Source organism: Eptatretus burgeri, chromosome 4 (genome assembly GCF_056783735.1).
Source record: "Eptatretus burgeri isolate ZD-2024b chromosome 4, Ebu_testis_v1, whole genome shotgun sequence".
NCBI lineage: Eukaryota > Metazoa > Chordata > Myxini > Myxiniformes > Myxinidae > Eptatretus > Eptatretus burgeri.
This window is the reverse complement of record NC_140964.1, coordinates 38423489-38448639: the sequence shown is the minus strand read 5'-3', so window position 1 is coordinate 38448639 and position 25151 is coordinate 38423489. Positions and strand designations below refer to the sequence as shown.

Below are 25151 nucleotides of genomic sequence, written 5' to 3'. Positions count from 1 at the left end.
CCCGTAATGGGGAATGCGACTGAGCTTCCCTTCCCCCATCGGCCACGCCCACGCAATAACGTGTCTTGTCATTGGTTTGGTAAATGAATGGCCATAACTTGGGAAGCACTTATCCGATTCATATCAAACCTTGAAAAGGCACATCCTCAGGTCCCCAGCAATATATCTGGCGAGTTTCAATTAGATCGGACCAGTGGTTGTCGTGAAACAGCGGTCACACACACACACACACACACACACACACACACACACACACACACACACACACACACACACACACACACACATTGCTGGAATTATAGATAGATATGTTGACATTTTTAAATTCACAATTTTTTAATTTCCAAAGTTGGTCCGCAATTGGTCTGAATATCTATAAACATGTTTTTTGACTGTCACAGTTTTTAAATTTTGCCAATATGTAATGTAGTTAGTGAGATATAATCAATTTACTGAAGATTGAAGGAGGGTTAACATATTCCAAAATTCTTCCCTTTAAATGGCCATTTTGGCATGTCATATTACTGCAAAACCTCAACATATTTACAGAATATAAAGTTACCAACATAAATAAAATACTATTATATGATGAATCATTATACAAATAAAACACAATTATTTTGTTACTGGAATTTCACTAATCAATATTCCTATAAAAGAAATCAGACAATTAGTTTATGCTAAGAAGTTTGGAATCCTCCTGGGTGCTGATATGTTATACTGTTTATTGTTATACTGTCTCCATTTATTGCTATGGAATTTAAAATAGCAAAAACACCAAACTAAAAATGCTATTCTCGCCAGAAGAACGAAGCCACTAAAAGCAAATATACAACACATTTTGTAGTATGGACGCGTGAATCTTAACAGCCCAATTCCAGGGTAGCCATTTCCTTTTCAATACTACATGTAACTTGTAAACTAATACTACACTATTTGTTAAAACTACATAACAATCACTATTTTATAGTGCTATCAAGAGCTGACATGTATATCTAATGAAGAAAAAGAAATATTTTAAACTACTTCAAGTAAGTCACTTCTAAACAACACCTTGAAAAAAAGTCACAAATTACACATTATAATACATCCTCAGCATCACTTTCTGGATCAGCAGGATTGTGTTAGAGCAGTGTAGACTGTAGGCCTTCACATTCTCCACATGCTGGAGAACATTCCAGGCCAAATTTTCTACATGAGCATCTCTGTGTACTACAGTTAGTTCTGCAATTGCAGTTGAAGGCTTCCAGAAGATTGTCAGGTGCAGGCTTCAAGTGAGTGTCCACAGGCACCATCTTACCATTGATCATCTTCCATCCCCAATCCTCAGCACACATTTCAACCCCACTCCATTGTTGGACCTGATGATAAACACGTTGGCTATGGTACTGGGTTGCTGAAGATGTGGGGGGCAAGATACAAGGTTGCACAAATGTTGTATTGGTTGAAACCTTCTGGTAGAAGCGATGCAAATGAAGTGAGTCCAGTTTCTCACCACGTTGACCATTGTACAGACACACCATGGCACTTTCACCTGCTGTTACAATGTCCTTCTGTGTTGCTTGAGGGTTTTTGAAAACAGCAGCCTGCTGCCAAAAATATGCACTTGACTTCAATTTCTTTAAAGCAACTAGTTTTCCAATGCCAAATACCCTGGATGTGGTGTCACATCCCAGTATGGCATGAGCAAACAAAAGATTATCACAGATATGGTCTCCAAGTATGTCTCGGACCAGTTTGATGTTCCAGCACCTTGGGATCTTTTTTGATGTTGACTTTGGTTCTGGTCTGAAATAGATCTCATACACTGTCTCTGATGCCTGACTGCAAAGGAGTACTAGTAAGTCAGTGTCATCACCAACAAGAACAGTGTCCTTGCTATCAGCTGATTTAATAGCAGTTTGTGTGATAAGGACATCTGCATATCCTTTTGCATGCAGTACATCACAAGCATGCAGTTCAAATTGTTCACCGAGTAGGTTGATAAATCTCTGTTTGTTGACATTGTTTGTCAAAAACTGATCTTTCTTCATTGGACAGACCATGTCACTAGTGAAATGTACAGGGACACTGGCATCTGATTTAGCTCGCTTGTCATGTGTAACATCTTTGGTACATGGTCCATTTTCATATCCATCGAAGACAATGATGGCATGGTTGTATTTATCTGCAACATACTTTATGTAGTGGCTACAGATTTCATCATAGATCTGTCCAACTTTCCATGGAATTCTATGCAGGAGTGCACCACCATCGAGAACATATTGCACATCTATCTATAATTCCAGCAATGTGTGTGTGTGTGTGTGTGTGTGTGTGTGTGTGTGTGTGTGTGTGTGTGTGTGTGTGTGTGTGTGTGTGTGTGTGTGTGTGTGTGTGTGTGTGTGTGTGTGTGTGTGTGTGTGTGTGTGTGTGTTTGTGTGTGATCGCTGTTTCTCGACAACCTCTGGTCCGATCTAATTGAAACCTGCCAGGTATATTGCTGGGGACCTGAGGATGTGCCTTTTCAAGGTTTGATATTAATCGGACAAGTGCTTCCCAAGTTATGGCCATTTATTTACCAAACCAATGGCAAGACACGTTGTTGCGTGGGCATGGCCGATGGGGGAAGGGAAGCACAGCCACGTTCCCCATTACGGGTTACAACGTACGGGCTTCCGGAGAGTGATGACTTCGTTTATTCTAATAATTTCTCGATTTTTTTATGCGCATTTATAGATAAACACAATGGCCCAAGTTATGATCGTTTTCATATTAGACGGTGTATACATTTCGGGAACATCAGAGTGCTGGTATGCTCCGAACCAGGAAGTAAATTTTTTCTCTCACTTTTTTTTTTTTTTTTTTGTATACCTTGGTCGAGGCTCGTATGAGAGCAAACACACAACTCACAGCAAGGAGGCATGAGACAAGAGGGGCGGGAGTGGAAGGGACAAAACAGTGGGGAACAGACACATTAGGTGAACTGTGGAAGGGAGAGGGATGGGGATGGGACGGGGAACATAGCGAAGAGAAGATGGACATTTCAGGGACTTTCAGGAAGGAAAGCAGGAGAAATGAAGGAAGTGGGCTTGGGTGGATTATCGGGGGTAGAAAAGATCGAGGATTTGGATGGGGGAAGATAAGAGGTGGTGGTGAACAGCTGTTTTGAAAGCCTGGAGGGAAGAATGGGAAAGAATAGAGTGAGGAAGTTTATTCCAAAGGCGGGAAAAAAGAGGAATGAAAGAGTGAAGATGAGCAGTGATTCGTGATTTTGGTAGTTTTACCAGAAGGGGGTTGTTGGCGGACCTTGAGCGCCCTGTGGAAATGTGGTGGGGACAAATCGCAGAGAGAGCAGGGGGGGCAAGGCTGGAGAGGAGTCGGTAGAAGACAGAAAGACCACCGACCAACCTGCGGTGATTGAGTGAGAGGCCCAAAGACTCAGCTTCATTGCGGGAGATGCCGATGATCTTAAATGCCCTGGTTTCGACAGCGTGAAGCCGAGAAAGGTGGGAGGCAGGAGCACCAGCCCAGAGAGGAGAGCAGTACTCCATCAGGCTACGGACAAAAGCTTTGTAAGTGGTCAGGAGCTCAAGAGGACCGAGGAAGGACTTAGCACGACGGAGGATTCCCAGTCGGCGACTGGCTTTTGAGGCGAGGTTGGAAATGTGACTTTCCCAGGAAAGGTCATGGCAGATAGTGAGACCTAGAAGCTTGAAAGAAAAGACTTCTTCCAGAGGATTGTTGAGAAAGTGGATGGGGGGGTTTTGTAAACGGTCCTTTCGAAGAGACATAGTGAGAGTGTGAGATTTGTCTGGATTGAAAGACATGTTCCACGTGTTGGACCAGTTTGTGATTTTATCCAGATCTGCAGTGAGCGAAGAAGCTGCTGCTTGCCGGTCTGAGGGATGACAGATGGTACGGCAGAGGGTGGAGTCGTCGGCAAAGAGAAATAGAGGATTTTCCAGAGAGTCCGAGAGATCAATGATAAAAACCAGAAAAAGAACAGGGCCCAGAACGCTACCTTGAGGAACTCCAGCCTGCACAGGAAGAGGGGATGAAAGAACTCCATTTAGGGCCACACGTTGACTGCGACAGGAGAGGAAGTCTGCGAGCCATGAGTGGAGATGGCCTTGAATACCATGGGAAGAGAGTTTGGTGAGTAGGGCAGGGTGCCAGACTGTGTCAAAAGCACGTGATATGTCCAGGGATACGGCTCGGATTTCCTGTCTGGCATTGAGGACCTCCATCCATTGATGGGAGAGCAGAAGCAGCATATCCAGGGTAGAGTGACCTGGTCTGAAAACAAATTGATGATTGGAAATCAAGCCATTGGAGAAGAGGAAGGATTTCATATCTGAGGCGATGATGGATTCCATCACCTTGCTGATGATTGGGAGAAGGCTGATTGGTCTGTAGTTATAGGGATCTGTTTTTGCACCTTTTTATGCAGGGCAGTGATGTTAGCAGATTTCCAAGCAGATGGCAGATGACCTTGGGAAAATGAGAGGGTGAATAGAACAGAGAGAGGGTGAGCAAGAGCAGAAGAGCAGGCTTTGAGGACACGTGGGCTGATGCCGTCTGGACCGGTTGCAGAATCTGACTCGAGGTTTGAAAGCAAGCTCTCCACCTTGTCAGGAGAAAAGGATACAGAGTCCAGGGACAGTTGGGTGCGACTGGGTAAAGTGGGTAGAGATAGTGATGGGTTTAGGACACAAGATTTAGCTGCAAACACCGAGTTTAGACATTCAGCTTTATCACGTGTGGAATCAGCAGTGCGGCCATTTGAGGTAAGGGAGGGGATGGAGGGGGAACATACACCAGAAACAGATTTGATTAAACGCCACCAGGATTTTGAGGAGGGAGAGAGGTTTGAGAGTTCAGACTTGAGATGAGAAAGATGTTGTTTTCTGGCTCTCCTGAGGGTAGATACACACTTGTTCCGAGCTTTGTGGAAAGAACTGAGATTGCCCTCAGTTGGGTTTGCTTTCCATGAGGCAAAGGCAAGTTGTTTCAGGACAACTGCCTCGCCACAAGCTTCAGTAAACAAGGGCGGGAGGAAGGGTAAGACAACTGAACACGAGAGGGGATAAATCTGTTCATGAGGGAGAGCAAGTTTCTTTGAAAGAATTCCCAGGATGAGTTGATGTTTGAGAAAGTAGTGATAGGAGACCAGTCTGTAAGTTTGATGGCTGCTCGGAGACCCTGCCAGTCGGCTTGAGTGAAATGCCAGACTCGAAGGCGGTGAGGTGGTTCTCTGATAACAGCCAGAGAGATGTCCACTTTGACAAGGACGTGGTCAGAAGAACCAATTGGAGCGAAGGAAGAGCAGCAGATATTGTCAGGGAAATTTGTCAAAACCAGATCCAGAAGAGATGGAGTACCATTGGTTGAGATCCGGGTCGGGAAGTTGACCGATTGAGTCAGTCCCAATGAGTCGCAGAAAGCTTTTGCTGAGGTGCCATGGCAGGTGAGAGAGGTACCCACACCTAGCCAACTGGCGTGATGACAATTGAAGTCACCACATAAGAGGAAGAGAGAGTTTGGATGAGAAGATAGAAGATGGTCCATGTTTTCGGATAGTGAGGTGTAGATGGAGTCATCACTGTTCGGTGGACGGTACAGTACACATGTAAACATGAGGTAGGAGTGGAGGGGAAGCCGAAGCCAGAGGTATTCCTGGGGGTGTGGGGGAGTGAGAGCAGTGCATGGAGAGTGAGGAATAGAGTCTTTGATGAAGAGAGCAACACCTCCACCAGGACGAGGCTCAGGTCTGTCATACCGTAAGAGGGAGTAGCCAGGGAGAGATACTTGGGAGCCAGACACGTCTTGGGAGAGGAAAGTTTCTGTTAGGCAGATAATGTCTGGTTTGTCAGTGGCAACCTGTATGGAAAGATCTGAAAGGTTTGAGCGAAGGCCCCGGATATTTGAGGTCCACACTTTTAATGAAGAGGAAGGGGAGGAGGCTTTGGGTGCAGGAGGTGGAGGGGGAGGGGGAGGGTAGGACAAGGGACGAGGGGGGCAGGTAAGGAGGGTTGCTGAAGGAGTGTGGGGTTTTGCAGAATAACGAGGGGAGGGGGCCGAATGAGGAGGAGAAAAGGCTCTGTGGTGCTGGGGGAGAGGGGGGACAAGAGACAAGGAAGAAGGCAGTTGAGGATTTGAGTAGGTGAAGTGAAGAGATGGAGGTGAGAGGGCAGTGGAGGGAGGCAGGTTGGTGGATGAGAGAGGGGGCAACTTTGAGAAGGAAGAGTGAGGGGATGAAAGGTGGGAGAAAGGTGAGGGGGGAATTTTTGAGAGAGGTGAGAGGGAGGCTTGGAGGGAGAAGAGTGGGATGGTTGCTTTGAGAGTGAGGGGTGAGTTGGCACTGAAGTTGGAAAAAAAGAATGGTTGATGGAAAGCGAGCATCCATGGCAAACTGTGGTTTTTAAAAGTTTTAGGTCAGAGATGCGATTTAACACAATTCTTGATGGATGCAATGAAGGCGAATTCAGAGCATGGAGAGAAGAAGCGCTGTAATCGTTGGATTTTTTAGGCAAGGAATGAAGGAGAGGTCGAAATGAGAGCAGTCTGTTAAAATAGCAGAAGAGTAGTGCATTGTGAAACAATAAAGAGTACCACATGTGTGAGAGAGGAAGATGAAGCATTATAAGATCGTTTTTGTTGTTAAAAATAATGTATGAGAGAGTTCCACAGATTAGGTCATGGAAGTGAGAAAAAAAAAAAATCGAGGAAGAAGACGAGGAGGAAGTTAAGAGGAAGAAGAATCGGGAGAAGGTGAGCGTGTTGTTGTTGGGTATATATATATATATATATATATATATATATATATATATATATATATATATATATATATATATTTTATTTTTTTGTTGTTGTTGTTAATATTAATGTATGAGAGAGTTCAACAGATTAGGTCATGGAAGTGTAAAAAAAAAAAATCGAGGAAGAAGACGAGGAGGAAGTTAAGAGGAAGAAGAAGAAGAAGCAAAATCGGGAGAAGGTGAGCGTGTTGTTGTTGTTGTTGTAGGGGTTTTTTTTTTCTCTTCTCTTTTTGTTTTTTTCTTCTCTTCTCTTCTCTTTTTGTTTTTCCTTGCCACGACATTGCGAAAAGGTAAAATACGTTGGCGCTAATTGAATAATTGGGTATTAAAAATAAATTGCGAATAATCGTAATTGCGAATAATATCGAACTTCCGGGTCACGCACGTACGGGCACGTGAGAGCGAAGAAACGGCCTGTGTGGTTTATTTATTTATTATTATTATTATTTTTTATTTTTATTTTTTTATTTTTTACGGTCACGTACTAGTCATTTGAAATCCTAAACATGCCAGAGAATTAGATGGGAGTTGATTCCATAGAGCATCTGCCAGTGGTGATTTATTAGGTGCAAGCAGTACATTATTTGTTTCAAAAAGTGATGAAGGGTAACTGCAAAGCTCATGTGTCAATGTCTCTTGAAAATCACCAGCTTCTTTTCCTGCAGTAACCATATGCTGAAAGAGCTGCTGCTGTTCTATTCTGCTGTTGATGTTCCCTCTTGCCATCTTGTTCCCTTCCATTTTGCTCTCGCTCTTCCATGAGGCTCGATCATGTATGTATATTTTTTTTTAAAGAAAAGAATGGCCTTTTGGGGATTTGGTCATGATTTTTTTTCACTCTTCCTCCAAGGGGGGGGGGGGTCCAGACCACCAGAACCCTTCTCCAAATCCACCTATGCTGTTATGCTATGTTTTGAGGAAAATAGAAGTTTTTAAATGAATATGTTTGAAGTGACTCATTCATTTTTCTTTACGTTTTGCTAATATTTGTAATAAAGCCAATCAGTGGAGTCCTTCCAGAGAGCCAATTGTTGGAGTGGATACTACAAGCTTCCCTCAATGGGAGCACGTCACCACGACATGATTTGGAGCTCGCGCACGTTTCCTCACAAGCCTTTTCTCATTCTTTACTTATTCACAAGTCACTCAAGACGTCAATATTTAACAGTGACTTTTGTTCAACATCACCAAGACGATTGAGCAAAGTGGATTTAGTTTGGCTGAACAACCATGATAACGACAAATGAGTTTTCTCCTCTGCTTGCCATCTTCGATGCCATTTTAAAGCAACGGTGGCTTAACATCAATCAACCCTTTCTTCTTCACCAACTGCTAGAGAGACGACGGAAGGAGTAATCATCAACCAGACTTCAGTTACAACACTTCATTTCGTTTTAAATGTGAGTGAGATGTCTTTTGTTCTGGTTTAAGCACCATCATCAGAAGCAGCACACTGAAAGGAATGAACACCACAATATTTTTGTCCTTGTATCCTTTTCAGTGACAGTTCTCAAAAAAAAATTCCGCAAGCAACACCAGGTACCCCTGCTCGTTAATATTACACACTTGAATAACAATATTATTTGGAAATAAAACCTTTGGCCACCAGGTGGCAACAACCAACAACACCATCCCTCTTTTTAACAACACTTCCATTTGCTGCGAACCGTGTTTTGGAATGTGCCAGGCTATTCATGTTTTGCATCTTTCATTTTTATTATGTGCATTATTATTATTATATTATTATTTCATTATGCATCTTGTGCCCATCTAAAAAGCCAGGGAGAGCGCCCAAGCAATGTGACAGTTGAAAAGGAAAGTTCTGAGGTGAAGACCTTGCTGAAGGAGTGGTCAAACCTGCAGGTAAATAGCAAGGTTTTCTGTATTGCAAAACTGAAATAATGAACTAACTTGTGTTGCTCGGCAGCTACCATACACTTGTATACAAATAGCTGCACAAAGATATGGAGCACCTTGGCTCGGAAAGAACTTTCGACCTCATCAGGGATTGATTCCATTGGCCAAGGATGCAGCAGGATATAGAGATTTGTAACACAGGAATGTGAGTGCCTAATAAAGCAAAAATCTAGCTCGATCATGTGAGCACCCATGCTGAAAATATAGATCACATATCCCTCTGAATTGCAGTCCATAGACCCCCTATGATGCTTTCGCATCTTGAAATTTAAGGGATAGGGGTGATTCACAGGCTGCCACTTCCATTTGAATTCACCAATCAGCAAATGTTTCATATCATATGAAAGGCATTTGCAAGAGCTGTTTCCAGTTCCAATGAGAATCTGTAACTCTCAGAATGTACAAATCTGTTGATGAGAGTGCTTAATATTGCACTGTGAAACATGTGGTGCAGGGACATACAAAACGGTATGTGTTTACGTCATTTCTACTGGCCATTTATTGCTGTTCCACAAAGATCCTGACCGATATATTGAACAAGACGAATAACTGTCAGATGCATGGGGCCATGGTCAGTACGTGTATTTTTTTTCGTGATCAAGCAGTTGAGAAACTTGTCAAGTCCAAGGGGGATGATGTCCTTTAAGCTCTCGAGGTATTCAGCATTAGACAGCCACATAAGTTGCTTTGATTCATGAAATGGAGAAAGTATGTCTTCTCGAATATATAATGCCACTTCCTTTGTCTTGTCAGCTGTACCAAACATATATGACAGTTTCACAGAATCACCTGTAGCTATCCCAGTACTGTACATCAGATAAGTTTCAAACTGACCACTCATGTTGTTCAGCAATACAAATAACTACTTGATATTTTGACTTTCAAATTTTCCCTTCTGTAATTCGGATTGATGAACTGAGTGTTCTTTAGGCTGGATATATCGATGTCCTTCAAAATAATCCACCTTCAGAACCTTTCTTGTGGATGACTTGTTTGTTGACGATTGCACACACGTTTGTGAATGCTTTCCTATGAGCAACTTCCATATTAACTTGTTGGTCTTTGGTGCTTGCATTGTCGTTTTGCCCTCTAGATGGATCCAAGGTGTATTTTGATTGACATGATCAGCTATATTGAGCTTCTCATGTAAATAGGTCAAAGCCCTCAATTCTTCACAATAAGGCTCAATCTGTCTTTGCTTCTCAATCGGTGGGGTTGCATGGCTTATCCAGTCCGTGGACTAAAATTCATGACCTCAAAATCAAACGACGAAGCTGAATCTCTGGGCCTGTTGCTCGCACACCACAGGTAGTTAGCCTCTCTGTCTTCTTGCAGCACCTGCCCGTTCCATGCTATCCTCCTCTCCCTGTGTTTCTTCCTCCCTCTCCCTCTCCCTCTCCCTCTCTGTTAATTTCTTCCCTTGATTGTTGTGTCCAAGGATGTCCATCCATCCAAGGGCGATCACAATTGAAGAGTGGGAGGGGAGGCATACGAGTGCATTGCACAAAACCAAAATGGCGTGGGGTTTTTCTTTTTCTTTTATTGAATTCTGAGCACTTTATGGCCGCTTGTGCAACTTTTCTTGGAAAACTATTTTTGGGAGATTAGGGGTGGAGAGGGGTCAACTTCATTTTGTGTATCTCATCTTCAGTTGTCCTACCCTTCCTCGTCTCCATGGTACACTGAAGCTTGTGGCGAGGCAGTATTCCTGAAATAACTTGCCTTTGCTTCATATAAAGTAAACCCAACTGAGGGTAATCACAGTTCCTTCCACAAAGCTTGGAACAAGAGTGTGTCTACCCTGGGGAGAGCCAGGAAACAGCATTTTTCGAATCTCAAGTCTGAACTCTCAAACCTGTCTCCCTCCTCCAAATCCTGGTGACGTCTAGTGAAGTCTGTTTCTGGTGTATGTTCCCCCTCCATCCCCTCCCTTACCCCAAATGTCTGCACAGCTGACGCTGCACGTGAAATGGCTGAATGCCTAGACTCCGTGTTTGTTTTCAAATATTGTGTCCCAAACCCATCGCTTTCTGTACCCGTCTACCCAGTTACACCCAGCTGTTCCTGGACTCTGTTATTTTCTACTCACAAGGTAGAGAGCTTGCTGTCAAACCTCGACTCAGATTCTGCAACCGGTCCAAACAGCATCAGCCCACATGTCCTAAAAACCTGCTATGCTGCACTTGCTGAACCTCTCTCTGTTCTACTCACCCTCTCATTTGCTCAAGGTCATCTGCCATCTGCTTGGAAATCAGCAAACATTACCGTTCTGCATAAAAAAAACAAAGGTGCAAAAACAGATCCCTGCAACTACAGACCAATCAGCCTTCTCCCAATCATCAGCAAGGTTCTGGAATCCATCATCGCTTCAGACATTAAATCCTTCCTCTTCTCCAATGGCTTGATTTCCGCTCAATTTGAATTCAGATCAGGTCACTCCACCCTGGATATGCTGCTTCTGCTCTCCCAACAATGGATGGAGATCCTCAATACCAGACATGAAATCAGAGCCATCTCTCTTGATGTATCGCCTGCCTTCGATACGGTCTAGCATCCTGCCCTGCTCACCAAACTGTCTTACTGTGGTATCCAAGGACATCTCCACTCATGGCTCACAGACTTCCTCTCCTGTCACAGCCATCGTATGGCCCTTCATGGAGTTATTTCATCTCCTCTTCCTGTCTTGGCTGGAGTTCCTCAAGACAGTGTTCTCGGCCCTGTTCTTTTTCTGATTTTCATCAATGATCTCTCTGACTCCATAGAAAATCCTCTATCTCTTTGCTGATGACTACACCCTCTGCCGTACCATCTGTCATCCCTCAGATCGGCAAACAGCAGCCTTTTCACTCTTTGCATATCTGGCAAAAATCACAAGGTGGTCCAGCACGTGGAACATGTCTTTCAACCCTGACAAATCTCACACTCTCACTATGTCTCTCCGAAAGGACTGTCTGGAACCCCCCTCATCTACTTTCTCAACAATCCTCTTGAAGAAGTCCTTTCATTCATGCTTTTGGGTCTCACTATCTGTCATGATCTTTCCTGGGAAAGCCACATTTCCAAGCTGGCCTCTAAAGTCAATCATCTGCTTGGAAATGAAACTGGGCTTCCTCCGTCGTGCAAAGTCCTTCCTTGGCACACCTGAGCTCCTGACCACATACAAAGCTTTCATCCACAGCCTGATGGAATACTGCTCTCCCCTCTGGGATGGTGTTCCCGCCTCTCACCTTTCTCGGCTTCACGCTGTGGAAACTTAGGCACTTCGGACCATTGGTATCTCCCGCAATGAGGCTGAGTCTTTTGGTCTCTCACTCTCTCCCCACAGGCAGGTTAGTGGTCTTTCTGTCTTCCACTATTTCCTCTCCAGCCTTGCCACCTCTGCTCTGTCTGAGATATGTCCCCCCCCCTTCCCCCCATATTTCCGGAGGGCGCTCAAAGTCCACCAGCAATCCCTTTCTGGTAAAACTACCAAAATCAAGAATCACTGCCAACCTTCACTCTTTCATTCCTCTTTTTTTCCACCTTTGGAAGAAACTTCAACACTCTCTTCAATCCCACTCTTCCCTCCAGGTCTTCAAAACAGATGCTCACCACCATCTCGTATTTTCCCCATCCAAAACCACAATCTTTTTACCCCTACTAATCCACCCCAAACCCATCTCCTTCAATTCCCTGCTTTCCTTCATGAAAGTCCCTGTCGTATAAGGACCTGAAAGTCCCTGTAGTGTCCTCTTGTTTACCCTGTGTACTCTGCCCCATCCCTCTCCTTTCCATAGATATCATGGCTCTGTTCCCCACTGTGTTTTCCTTCTCTCTCCAGCCCCTCTTGTCTCCTGCTCCCCTTGTACATTCTGTGTGTTAGCTCTCATACGAGCCTCGACAGTGCATTAAAAAAAAACAAAACAACTACAGTCCAAAAAAGAAAGGAATAGGAACAATAACAATCGAAGTAGGCAAGAAAGGATAGGAACAACAGTCAAATGACCTAATAATCTAATGAAGTGTGAGAACTAACAGCTTCTTCTTCATTTGTATGCTGCACAAGGCTGTGGGGTAGCATCATTGGCTAAAAGTAAGGCTGTACCACTGATGCAACCAACCCCTTCTGCTGGTTAGGGCAGGAATTTGGAAGGTGTTCAGGGGTCCGGCGATAGCTCGCCAACTCTTCGTGAAGGACATCATGGGATTTTTAATGTCCATGAACTATTGCTGGCAGACGGGATAACCGTTTACATCCATCATAGGAATGGCATACACAAATTGATGATTCGCCCTGCCTGTGAAACACTAGGATGACAGTTTATAGATGGGTCGGGATTCAAATTGAGGTTACACATCTTCGAATTGAGTGTGCGTATGTCTTGGACATCCTGTCAGCCCAAGAGCAGCAGCTGTACGTCACAAACGACACTCCAAGCTGCTAACGTTTTTCCAAGACGGAAAAAGTAAATAAAGCATCGGAATTCCTCAGAATGTTTTTTTTTTCTTTTTTCCTATCGAGTCTAAAGCAACATAATACAGTAAATTGAAAATGATGTCTGAAAATGTAAAATGAAGGAGCAAACGATCGAGATAGAAGGCCTCGCATCATACCCTCTCCCACCGGGTGCAGTGCTATACGGTACACATTTACAAAGACAATTTGCATCACCCCCTCCCCCCTTTCAGAACCCCAGGGGAGGGGGGCAAACCAAGTAGCTCCAATCTTTGTCTTATCAAGGACCCTTAGTCCCTCCTGGCAAGTTTGGTTGTTGGATAACTAACGACCAAGTGCATTGACGATAGACAGACTAAATTTTATATTTTAGTATGACTCAAGTCGTCCATGCCCGTCATAAAATGAATTAAAACAAAATTTTTATTACGGACAAAATTTTACCTTTTAATTAAATTTTTATGCATGGGATTCTAAACGGTGTGGAGATGTAGGCAGCTAAAATGCAAATGGCGTCTTCTGTCATCAAGCTGGGAGCAAACAATCGCATTTAGTGCCACATCTGATGCAATTTAAATGATCTAATGGTGGCGAAGTGCTCCTTTTGAAACTGTTTCATCGATATATGTAGCTTTTTGATTCCTAGAGTCCATAATAAAATGTTTATTGGTGTCAAAGCCAGTGAGCAATTGCAAATTAATAGTAGGAGAAGGAGGATGATGATGAGATGAGACAAGAGCTCAAGTGCTGTCATCTAGTGCTCTCAAGTGCTGTTCCCGCGCATGTTACGGAGCTGCACATGACGTGGAGTGGTTGCAGCCGAACATAATTAATTAATCATCCAATTTTCCCCCAAACATTGAATATATTCATGTTCCCCTCGCTGAGTTATCGCTCATTCAAACTTTTCATAAAATATTCGAAATCAATTGCAAGGAAAACTGATTGGTAATCCTTTGTGAGTTTAAACCTTTTTTTTTGTTTTTCGCCCAAAAGGGTGGGGGTGCAGACGATGGATATGTTGTCCCCCCCCCTTTCCTCCAAAAAGTAGTCGGGAAATGTCCCACCCCACCCTGTTCCCCACCGAAGCTGCCATTTTACCTTTTGTCTGCTCACTTTTCTCGGAGCTGAGATTTTGTCTGTATACACAAAAAGGAGCATCTTATTTAACTTATCTACCAACACGATACAGTCAGGACCAAATTCCTGAAAAAGGCTCATTTTAAGAGCCCAAGGAGCATTTTCGAATAGAAATTGGTAACCTATTTTTAAAGCTAATTCAGGTGTGCTGAATCCGAAAATTGGGGATACCAAGCCGAATTTTGATGTGAAGTAGGTCAAATCATAAAACAAAATGGCCATCAAAACAATATGCTGTACCCAAAACAGCTCATTTGAAGACCAGTTTTGCAGACGCTGGCAACGTGTTTCCAACCTAATTCAGTGGTGCTAATCCAAAATATGAGCTTACAAAGGTGAAGTTTGGGGTTAAGTAAGGTCTAGTTATGAAAAAGAATGTGCAGTATTTATTATTTACTGGCAAATCCATGAAGTGACAAAGAATGTACCAAAACAAAGTGATGAAGAATGTATAAAAGGAATGTTCCAAAAGAATGTATTTATTAAAGAAAAGCAACAGTCTTGTACAATGTAAAATGTGAAAGTATTCAATTATTGTAGAACATTCGAAAATCAACATTTCATCATTCTTGACTTTTGTACTTCTAATGTGCAAGCAATCAACTTGTGACTTCATCGTGTTGAAGCAGTCATCAGCCTGCTGCCTACATTCACAGGCAGAAGTACATGGCAGCTTTGTCTTTAGACATTTAAAGCATTGGGTCTGACATCTTGAACAACAAGAGCAAGATAATATTTTGAGACAAGCATCTGGTATGGAGGCAAGTCATCAGAATGAGTCGAAGACCTGCGTCATCCCGCTTCCATACCAACTCGCCGGCATTTAGAAGATATAGCACTGGACGGTGAGCATCCTTCCATACCATGGATTGGTAATTCACATGCTGTATTTGCAGCTGAAGGAACCACTGACTGGGGGTAACTTTGGGCTTTTGTAAACATGATCATATTCAGGGTGTCGACTGAATTAACATTGTCCTTGCCATACATTATGCATTCAAACCTCTCGACCGACTTAAGCTGAATCAGCGTCAGGTTTCCTTCTCCTAAATCACCTTGTCGCTCCTAGTGATTGAGGAATATTTTCCAAGCTTACTGCTTGGTGTGATCACAGATTTACAATGTTGTATCACACCCGGTAAGATCATGGAATGGCAGAAGTGCACTGGAAGCCCTGATTGGGAACTTATGGTAGACAATATCAATGGGTAGGCTATATATTTTCTCTCCTTTGCAGTCATCATCGAGAGATGATTACAGTTCACACAGCTGAAATATGATACCACTAGAAGATCTGTATCCCATGCTGATACAACAATCAAAATGGGCATTAATGGTGTGTATAAGAAGCCGTGCATGCATTAGATTCCTTGTGTGTTGCCCTGCATGTGGTGAGGATAGTGGCTGCATGAGACTACTTCGCTTCATGTTCATCTGCAAATCCACCTGCAATGACAATTTCTTTGTCACTTGGTGCATTTGCCAGTAGCTCTTCTGACAGGAATCAGGCAAGGGCTGCATTGTTTTCAGACAAGGCAACGAAGTTTGCCCAGGAATTTATAAGTGGGACATCTCTTCCTTTCAACTCTAGAGTTCATAGAACACCTTATCATGCACAGTATTGAGAAAAAAGGACATGGATGAGGTCTACAAGCAGCAAATTGGATTGGTCAAGATGATGTAAAATGCCATAATATTTTGTCCAAGTACTGCTCAACAAAAGGCTTTTGCAAGTCTGACTAAGGCGATGTGTGTTCCAGAGTTCAAGTATATAATTCAATTGGAATATATACTGAACAAAAATATAAACGCACCAACCTAAATATCTAAGTCAAGATTGCCATCAAGTATATAATTCAATTGGAATATATACTGAACAAAAATATAAACGCACCAACCTAAATATCGAAGTCAAGATTGCCATTATGGGAAAATGGTCAAACCGATGATATGTTTGAGCAATGGTTCCTTTGTTTTGCTCAAGACAGATGTTCCCATTGAAATTGACCACTCAGTGTGTGGACTCACACGTTGAGTAATCCTTCCCATGAGCACCATGGGGCTTGACAGAGTGATGGTCAGTGAGCGTGACCAGGACACAAACACTCCCTATAGCTTGCCCTATAAAAGGCCTCCCCAAAATGTGGACTGGTGCCAAATGTCAACATGCCACAGATGTCACAAATCTTGAGGGAGCGTGCCATTGGCATGCTGAATGCTGGGACGTCAGTACGGGCCGTTGCAGCACACTTCAATGTCCACCACTCCACCATTAGCCGCCTGAGAACGCGCCTCAGAGAGACTGGAAGCACCGTGAACCGCCCACATGCCCGGCGACCACGTGTGACCACCACCGGTCAGGATCGTAACATGAGGCTGCAACATCTCCGGGATCGACTCCGACTGGCCACGAGGACTGCCGATGAGACTGTCGGGCTGCATAACAGGCGCATTTCAGCCCAGACGGTGCGTAACAGCTTGAGGGAGGCCAACACCCGCTACTGACTGTGTGAACTCTGACAGTGACACCTCGGTTGTGTCGGCTGTTGTAGCGCAAAGACTGTCGCCAGAATTCTCAAGGAACTCTTTGAAATTTAATGCTCAATTGTCATGGATTCTATAACCAAATTGTTGTGAAGATTTAGTATTAATGAGTTCGAGGTAAAATAGTAACAATCACTTGGTGCGTTTATATTTTTGTTCAGTATAATAACGATTTTAAAGGTTGTAGAAAAAACAATTCGGTAGTTTACCATCGTTGATGCACTACATTATTTAACATGTTATATTAATTCTTCATGCCTGTTGTTTGTGTCCTTTATGCTGTTGTTAAGAACGGTGTTTCCTGTTTGGAATGATTTTCAATTTTGATTGACTGCCAGACAGTAAAAATATAACCTCACTCCTCTCTGCAAGTGTGCAATGGGGACAAATTCAGAGCCAAACTACGACTAGACTACAGGCTCATTTTCCGATTAATGTTCCAATTCGTGTTCAAAATATAACATTGAATTTAAATTAAGATGTTTCTCAATCGCAAACTGACATTTGTTGACAGACAGACAAACAAAGTGAACTAACTGCTTAACCCCACTTTTCGCTTTGCATGACTGGGGTAATCATTGGTTGCATACTCTTTCTTTGCCTTTGTCGTGTGCTGCTTTGATAGATGAATATCTATCCCGTCAAATAGAACATCGATGCACCCATATAACAAGCCTGACTTTAAGACAGATGTGAAAACGTGCTAAATCGACAAATGTCTTTTAACCTCTTCGTTTGCCAATGGAGACTACTCTTGCCTGTCCATGTATCACCACACATACAGATTTACCACAAAGATCAAGTGTTGCAGGGCATTCGATGAATGAAATCAGTATGCCAGCCAACAAGGATTTGTTCCCCGTTCTCAGGCTGCCATTCATCTGCACGAGAGTAAGTGTTGCATGCATTGGTTCATGTTTGAGGATGCTGTCAACATCAATATCAATATGATGACAAGATATTACAAGGTGTTGCAAAATATTCCTGTCTGCTTTCAGGCCAGTGTTCTTGTTTCTTTCGCTGCTGTGTTGTATTGTTCCGGATTTGGAAGCCTTTTGCACACAAACAGACAGCAGTCCCTAAAGGCCCAGTCACACCTTGACGGTTTAGCCAGCTTATGCCGATTTTTGGAAAATTTGTCTAAAACGCTGGTACACGTCGAATACGTTGTGGGTAAGTTTTGATAACATTGAGAGCACGCTGAAAAACACTGCCATACGTCGTTGTACGCTGGCGTTAAACGTTGTACTTTTCGGTTGTCCTCAAATTTTCCATGCTTGAAATTTTAAGGCTTATGCCAGCGTATGACTCACACATTCCGCATAACGCTGGCCATAAGTTGTAGGCACGTCACGCGATCGTTGACACACGTTACTTGTAACTTACTCATAAGTCGAAACACGTCGAGGTAATGTTTAACGTACCCGAAACTTATTTCTAACCTATGAGTAACATGTTGTACTCACGTTACGCGATCGGTGACACACATCGACACACGTTACTTGTAAGGTGCTCATAAGTCGAAACACATCAAGGTAATGGTTAGCGTCAGTGTTCCAGACTTCCTGGTTTTATTTTATTATTATTTTTTCTTCCTTCCTTCGATATGATGGTGATTTTGACACTTCGATTTCTAGTGCGGTTATAATATAATATAATTAATAGGCTGCCGCTCAACGATTTAAATCATAACCGCACTGTACACTGAACACCGTCATACCGAAGACAAAAAAAACCGGGAGTATGGAACACTGACGCTAACCATTACCTTGACGTGTTTCGACTTATGAGCACCTTACAAGTAACGTGTGTCGGTGTGTCAACGATCGCATATCGTGCGTACAACTTATTCCCATTGCATGCGGAGCGTGTGTCATACGGAAAGTACGTCGTAAAATTTTCAACATGTTTAAAATTACAAGACGTACTCCACTTACGACGTATGATAGCGTAGTTTAGCATTCTATTCACGCATACCAAACTTACCCATACTGTATTCGACGTGCGTCAGCGTTTTAGACGCATTTTTCAGAGGTCGGCATACGCTGGCAAGATCGCCAAGGTGTGACTGCGATGTTGACACTTCCATTTCTGCGGCGTTTATGATTTGAATCGTTGTGTGGCAGCCTTTTCATAACCTACACCACGTCATCGTCGGCGATGCGTGCAGCGCGCTATGCCTAAGTTCGACTATCGTTGGGCATAGGTTGTGAAGGCCGACAACAGGTTCAGCATTCGTTGGTATAAGTTATCTATAACACAACGAAACGTTCTGTGTCCGTTACTAATACGTTATGCATAAGACCAAGTCATTATGAATACGTCCGAATCTTTAAAAAAAAACATCAAAAGTTCAACGTTAGCCAGCGTTTTACATACATTTTAATACGTTGCCATTCCTGGCTAAAACGTCAAGGTGTGACTGGGCCTTAAGCTTAGTTATTTCGATAAGTATGTGTATAGTTAGATTCCTCCCTGTGTATAATGGGAATTTAATGTGTGTGGTGCATGTTATTTTATAGTCAGGTCTTTTAACATATTAAATCCCCCAACAACCCTCCAAAGGAGTCGACGGCAACACCTCCCCTCTGCTTTCGACACGATTCGCATTCTTCACGCGCTGGTGTGCCGAACACGTGCAGAGGCAGGGTTTCATCGGTCGCTAGCGCTCTGGTTTTCGCTCCAAAAAAGGGCCTGGAGTCCCTCTTGTCCATTCAGCGAGGAGCGAGCGTTGGCCGACGCTCGCCAGCCAATGGGAAGTCAGAACGCCATATACCACTGCACAGCCTCTTCGAGGGGCGGGCCTCTTGGGGGGGGGGGGAGCATAGACATCGACACGCCCTCCGCCCAATGAAGGCAGGCCACCGAGGCAACCAACATGCCCCCCCCGTCCAGTGAGGGATGAGGTGACATCAGAGGCAGTCCCTCTGGCCCCCACGCGCAACAGGGAGGAAGTGTGTTCGGCACGTTCTGTCTGCACTGGCGCTGGTCTGCTCTTGCCTGGCCAGTTGGTGATCCATTCGTCTGGTCTGGTTTTCTGGTCGTCCTCGAAGTGCAAGCGTTCCTCTCTTCTCGTCCGCCTTCGTGCTGGCTGGCGTCCGTCGTATATCCCTTGTCCCTGGTGCTGCGTCAAAGCTGTGGGTTTGAGTCCCACCAAACAAGGCCGACCAAACCACACGAGGCAGACAGGTGCACAGCTAGACTCTTTTTCCCCCAGCTGAACTATCCTCCTCGGCTGGAGTACCGAATAAAGACCCGGTGGGGTCCATTTATTTTGGGTGTGTGTGTGTGTCTGTCTGTGGTTCCAATCTGTAAGTAGAACTGTATAAGTGTTGATTGCTCATTATACATTGCATATTTGTGATCAAGTCTGCTCTGTGTCTCCCTCTCCCCATTATAAATAAACCCAGGGTTAAATGTTCCAGTTCGTTGCCTGTCATTTCTTCCATTGGCCCAGTATGGTTCGGGCTTGAGAAGTGGTAAGGCCGTTTGTGCCGTAAGTTGTCATTGGGACCGGCGCGGCTTTGGTAATTCCCGCTCGGTTACGCTGGACCCGAGTCGGTACATGCGACTCGGTTCGGACAGAGTCGGCCGAGGGTGTGGTTTCCCCGGTAGCTAGATGGCGTGAGTACTTAGGTAAATTGGAATAGACAAGTGGACCCTACCTCACGCCATCAAAATATTGGCGACCACGGTCATTTAAGGCAATGGTTCTCAACCTGGGGGTCGCGAGATTGTTTTCGGGGGTCATGGGAAGGTTGTCAAAACAAATAAACAAACAAATATATAATAAAGAAATTCATTAATATTTTTTGAAAATGATTTTTCAATTAAATCTCCCATTCCAATGTTATAATGTAGTCATTATGAAACAGATTTGAGCAGCAAGTGAAAATAGTGTATGTGTGAGAGAGACAGAGACACAGACACAGACACAGCAGCACAGCAGCACAGCAGCACAGCACAGTGGCGGGTGCTGAAAGTCAATGTTAGCGCTAGCTAACTAGTGCAAGGTGGCTGAATATGGATCGGTGACTTGTCAAAAAACGTCTGCCAGCTCAAGATGCGGACCAAGACGACACATGTGAAGGTGGGCCAACTGTTACAAGTTCAACTGAAAAACGTAAGGTGCCGGCGGCAGATTTGGCCTCCAACAAGCGTCGGAAATATCAGACTGACTTTCTGCAGTACGGATTCACATGCCGAGCCAAAAATGAAGTGGAATATCCACAGTGTGTTCTGTGTTCAGAAGTGCTTGCTCACGAAAGCTTGAAACCAGTGAAATTTAAGAGACATTTACAAACCAAACACCCATCCTGCATTGACAAACCATTAGATTTTTTTCGTCGTAAGGAGGGAGAACTACAGAGCCAAAAGACGACTATATGTGAGCACTCTACAATCCCTATCAAAGCCCTGTTGGCATCATTTGAAGTGCCATACCTGGTTGCTCAATCCAAAAAGCTCCATACTATTGCAGAGAGCCTGATCCGCCCAGCAGCGATTGCAATGACCAGAGCTATGCATGGTGAAAAAATAGCTAGAACACTTGAGACTATTCCACTGTCTAATGACACAATGGCGAGGCGCATTGGAGAAATGGCCAACGACATTAAAGAGCAGCTCATTGACCGAGTGAAGAAAAGTGGAAGATTTTCCCTCCAAATTGACGAAACAACGGATGTTTCCAGTGATGCACAGTTACTTGTTTTTGCAAGATACAGCTGCGAGGGCAAAATGTACGAGGATATGTTGTTTTGCTCGACACTTGAAGGAACTTGCACTGGTCGTGACATTTTTAACAAACTGGACAGTAAAATGTGCGAGGAGGGGCTAAGTTGAGAAAATTGCATCTCTGTGTGTACAGATGGAGCTGGCGCCATGCAGGGGACAAGAAGGGGACTGAAAGCTAAAGTTTTGGAAGTGGCACGCATGTCAAATTCACTCATTGCATTACTCATAGAGAGGCCCTCGCCAGCAAGAACCTCGAGCCACAACTCCGCAATGTTCTCCAAACAGCAATTAAAGTGGTGAACTTCATCAAATCACGTCCGGTGAATACCAGACTGTTTGCCACACTCTTCCAAGAAATGGGATCGGAACACGAATCTCTACTATTTCACACAGAGGTCAGATGGCTATCATGGGGGAAAGTTTTAACCAGACTGTTTGAACTGCGTGAGGAGGTTCGCATTTTCCTCTCAGATTGCGGCTCCTCCCTCGCTGACCACCTGACCGACCACACATGGGTTACTGGCCTTGCATATCTGGCAGGCATATTTGATAAACTGAACAGTCTAAACTTGTCTCTCCAAGGCCCAAACACCAATGTCCTCACGCTTTCTGACAAGGTTACAGCATTTACTAAGAAGCTTGAGCGGTGGGCAGCGCGAGTCGAAGAAGGCAGTGTGGAAATGTTCCCTGAGCTCGAGGACTTCATGGACAAATTTGACATAAGCATCCAAACAATAAAAGGACTTATTGCTACTCACCTCAGAAGCCTGCTTGGCCACTTCAATAGGTACTTCCCAAAAGACGACACCCCAGAGAGAAACGACTGGATATGCCAGCCTTTCATCACCTCATCTGCCCGACACCTGTCATCAGAGCTTGAGGATGCGCTCTTGGACCTCTCCTCTGACCGCACATTAAAGACCGCTTTTACCTCATCCACAATGTGCTCCAGGCACTGTGGATTTTTTATGCGCTCCGTGACGTCACTGCAGTGTGTTTCAAGTGTGAGTCGGGAGGGGGGTCACGAACCCTAACTTAAATTTTTTGTGGGGGTCGTGGCTCCAAAAGGTTGAGAACCACTGCTTTAAGGGACCAGTCGACTCCGGGGTGACGACCTTTCTATTCCGGGTGTTCGGTGGGAGACGGCCCTACTGCTCCGTCTAGTGGTCGTTCCTCGCCACCGACCCCCGGGCCACAACAGTATCACTTCTTACAGCGTCTCAAATGTGCAGAAAGCATTGTTCTACTTTATGGGATCATATCTAGAATAATCATTTATCGAATGAACTGGATGACCCGTGAACACGTTGGGTTCCCATTGTGACAGCGGTTGATGGAAAAAAAAAAACACGAAATTTTAATATTATTTAGTGGTCAAACTTTAACTTTAAGAAATTTGAACATTCACCTCAGGAGTCATCGTTCGGCCAACCGGTTTCTCGAGGTATATCAACACATTCTCCCTGGTTTGTCCTTGCGCTTTATGGATCGTCATACCAAAACTTGACTGAATCGGGAATTGATTTTTTAATAATTTTTTTTGTTGCCCGATTTGAATGAAGCTTGAAACTGCACACCGCATGCGAATGGTGAGTAAGTAGGCCCTAAAAATTTTGCACTGTCGTGTACCGTATTTGGCTGTATTTCAGGAACATATATACATGCATATATATTGTTGCGGATTTCGCGCCCGCCGGCGTGCTGACAGCCACGTAACTCGAATCGCGGCACGTCGCCCACCGGACGGACAATCCAGTCGTGACCCTCTCGGACTAACGCCGGGAACCAGTCACGGGTGGACCTTTCGGTCTCACCGCGATCGAGCCAATCAGCCCCCGCGTGGGATAGGGTTGCTCGCCAAATTCGACCTACCTAAGTACCCACGCGGAGGGTAGACCGGGCGATCGCACCTCGCCGCAGGTCGACTTCGGACACGGGCCACTTAAGCGACCCGTTCCGTACTATCAGAATAACCGAGCGGTGTTATCGTCGACCTCGACGGTTCGATTAATTATCGGGCGTATTCAGCCCACTACCAACCCTTTATGTGAAGCAAGATGAGGATTCAATGAAGGAAATGACGAAGCGAAGCGGGAAACAGTTCAACACAAAGCACATTTATTCGCGACGAACGGAAAGCACACATTCAATTCCACCAAAAGCACACAGAAAAGACACAATGCAATTTACACAAAAAGCAAATGTAAAAGCGAAAACACAATGCAGAGCTAATACCGACTACCGAGCACACGGCAACACTTATACAATTTTACTTCACAGACGGCGCCGACAACACATACCCAAAACCAAGGAAAAGAATACCCTCAAGGATGAGGCGGGCCTGAGGCCGAGACCGGGTCGCGCCTACCCGTCTGGTGATGAGACGCGGAGCGGCGATGGTGCCTCAACTCCGCGGGCCTCGCGGGCAGTGTCTGGTAGGGGGTGGGAAAGGGGCCCCCTTGGTCGCACTATCTCAGCGCGGGGGGAAACAGGAGGGGGTTGCTGATGCTCGGGGTATAGAGGATTTTTATTATCCCGCGACGAGCGTCTCCACCTCGGCCAGGTCGCGCTGTCGGCCTCCCAGGGGTGCAGCTCCCTGCACGACGCGAGCACCCCCTCGTCCGCCCTCGCCGCCTCTCCACAGCTCCGTCCCCTCCGTTCCGACTCCAACGCACACGACGACCAGCTCCTTCCACCGCCCGCGAAGTCTTGACTCTCTGTTTCCGACTCTCCTACTCTCCGCCTCTGGACTCTCCTACTCTCCGCCTCTGGACTCTCCTACTCTCCGCCTCTGGACTCTCCTACTCTCCGCCTCTGGACTCTCCTACTCTCCGCCTCTCGACTCCCTGGACTGACGAACACGGTCCTTTTATCAGCCCCGTTGCTTCGCCCTCTCATCTTTGACCCCCTCCCTTCGACCTTTCACCTCGCTCCCCATTGGCCCGAGAAAAAGTGGGCGTGAAGGCTTTTTGATCCATAAATTTGCATATATCGATCGCCCTGGGGGCGGGGCCAATTCGCCCCTCGCTCACCGATTGGACGGCAAAAAGTGGGCGTGTGTCGTTTTTGATCCGTTTTTGAAGCACAAAATCCGTGATTTTGTACACGCTGTTCGGCGCGCGCCCTGCACGAGTCCAACACCGGTACCCACAGCGGGGCAAGAACGGTGGCGATGCGACGGTTGCGAGGTGTGACGGGAAGGTCGTGGCGGTTGTGGTGAAGCAGCGTTGTGGTTGGTGGTTGATGTTGTGGTTGTGGTGGTAATCATGGCGGTTGGTCCAAAATAAAGATAGCAAAAGAAAAACGGCTATCCTGAAGAGTCGCAGCACGCATAAATGACATGTATTCCCACTAGACAACGGGTTTGGGCCTAACTACACATGTACTTACCGAGATACCTCACCTAAGGGACCTGAATGGTGGTTTGCGAATTTGGTAACCACAACAATATATATATATATATATATATATATAAACATATATAGGGAAGGCCAGAAAGAGTTACATTGTGTGTTTGTGGATTTAGAGAAAGCTTATGATAGGGTGCCAAGAGAGGAGTTGTGGTATTGTATGAGGAAGTC

The 25151-nt window shown here is 44.8% G+C and overlaps 1 protein-coding gene across 1 annotated transcript in view; it reads left to right on the top strand.

Moving 5' to 3' along the window:
* Positions 1–6928: 6928 nt before the first annotated feature.
* LOC147027839 (mitogen-activated protein kinase kinase kinase kinase 5-like) overlaps positions 6929–25151 on the top strand; it is a 180226-nt gene continuing 162003 nt past the window's right edge. The window contains exons 1-2 of the mRNA XM_085877497.1: positions 6929–8200; positions 8579–8663. The gene's annotated coding sequence lies outside the window, so the exon portion shown is untranslated. The remainder of the gene's footprint in view (positions 8201–8578; positions 8664–25151) is intronic.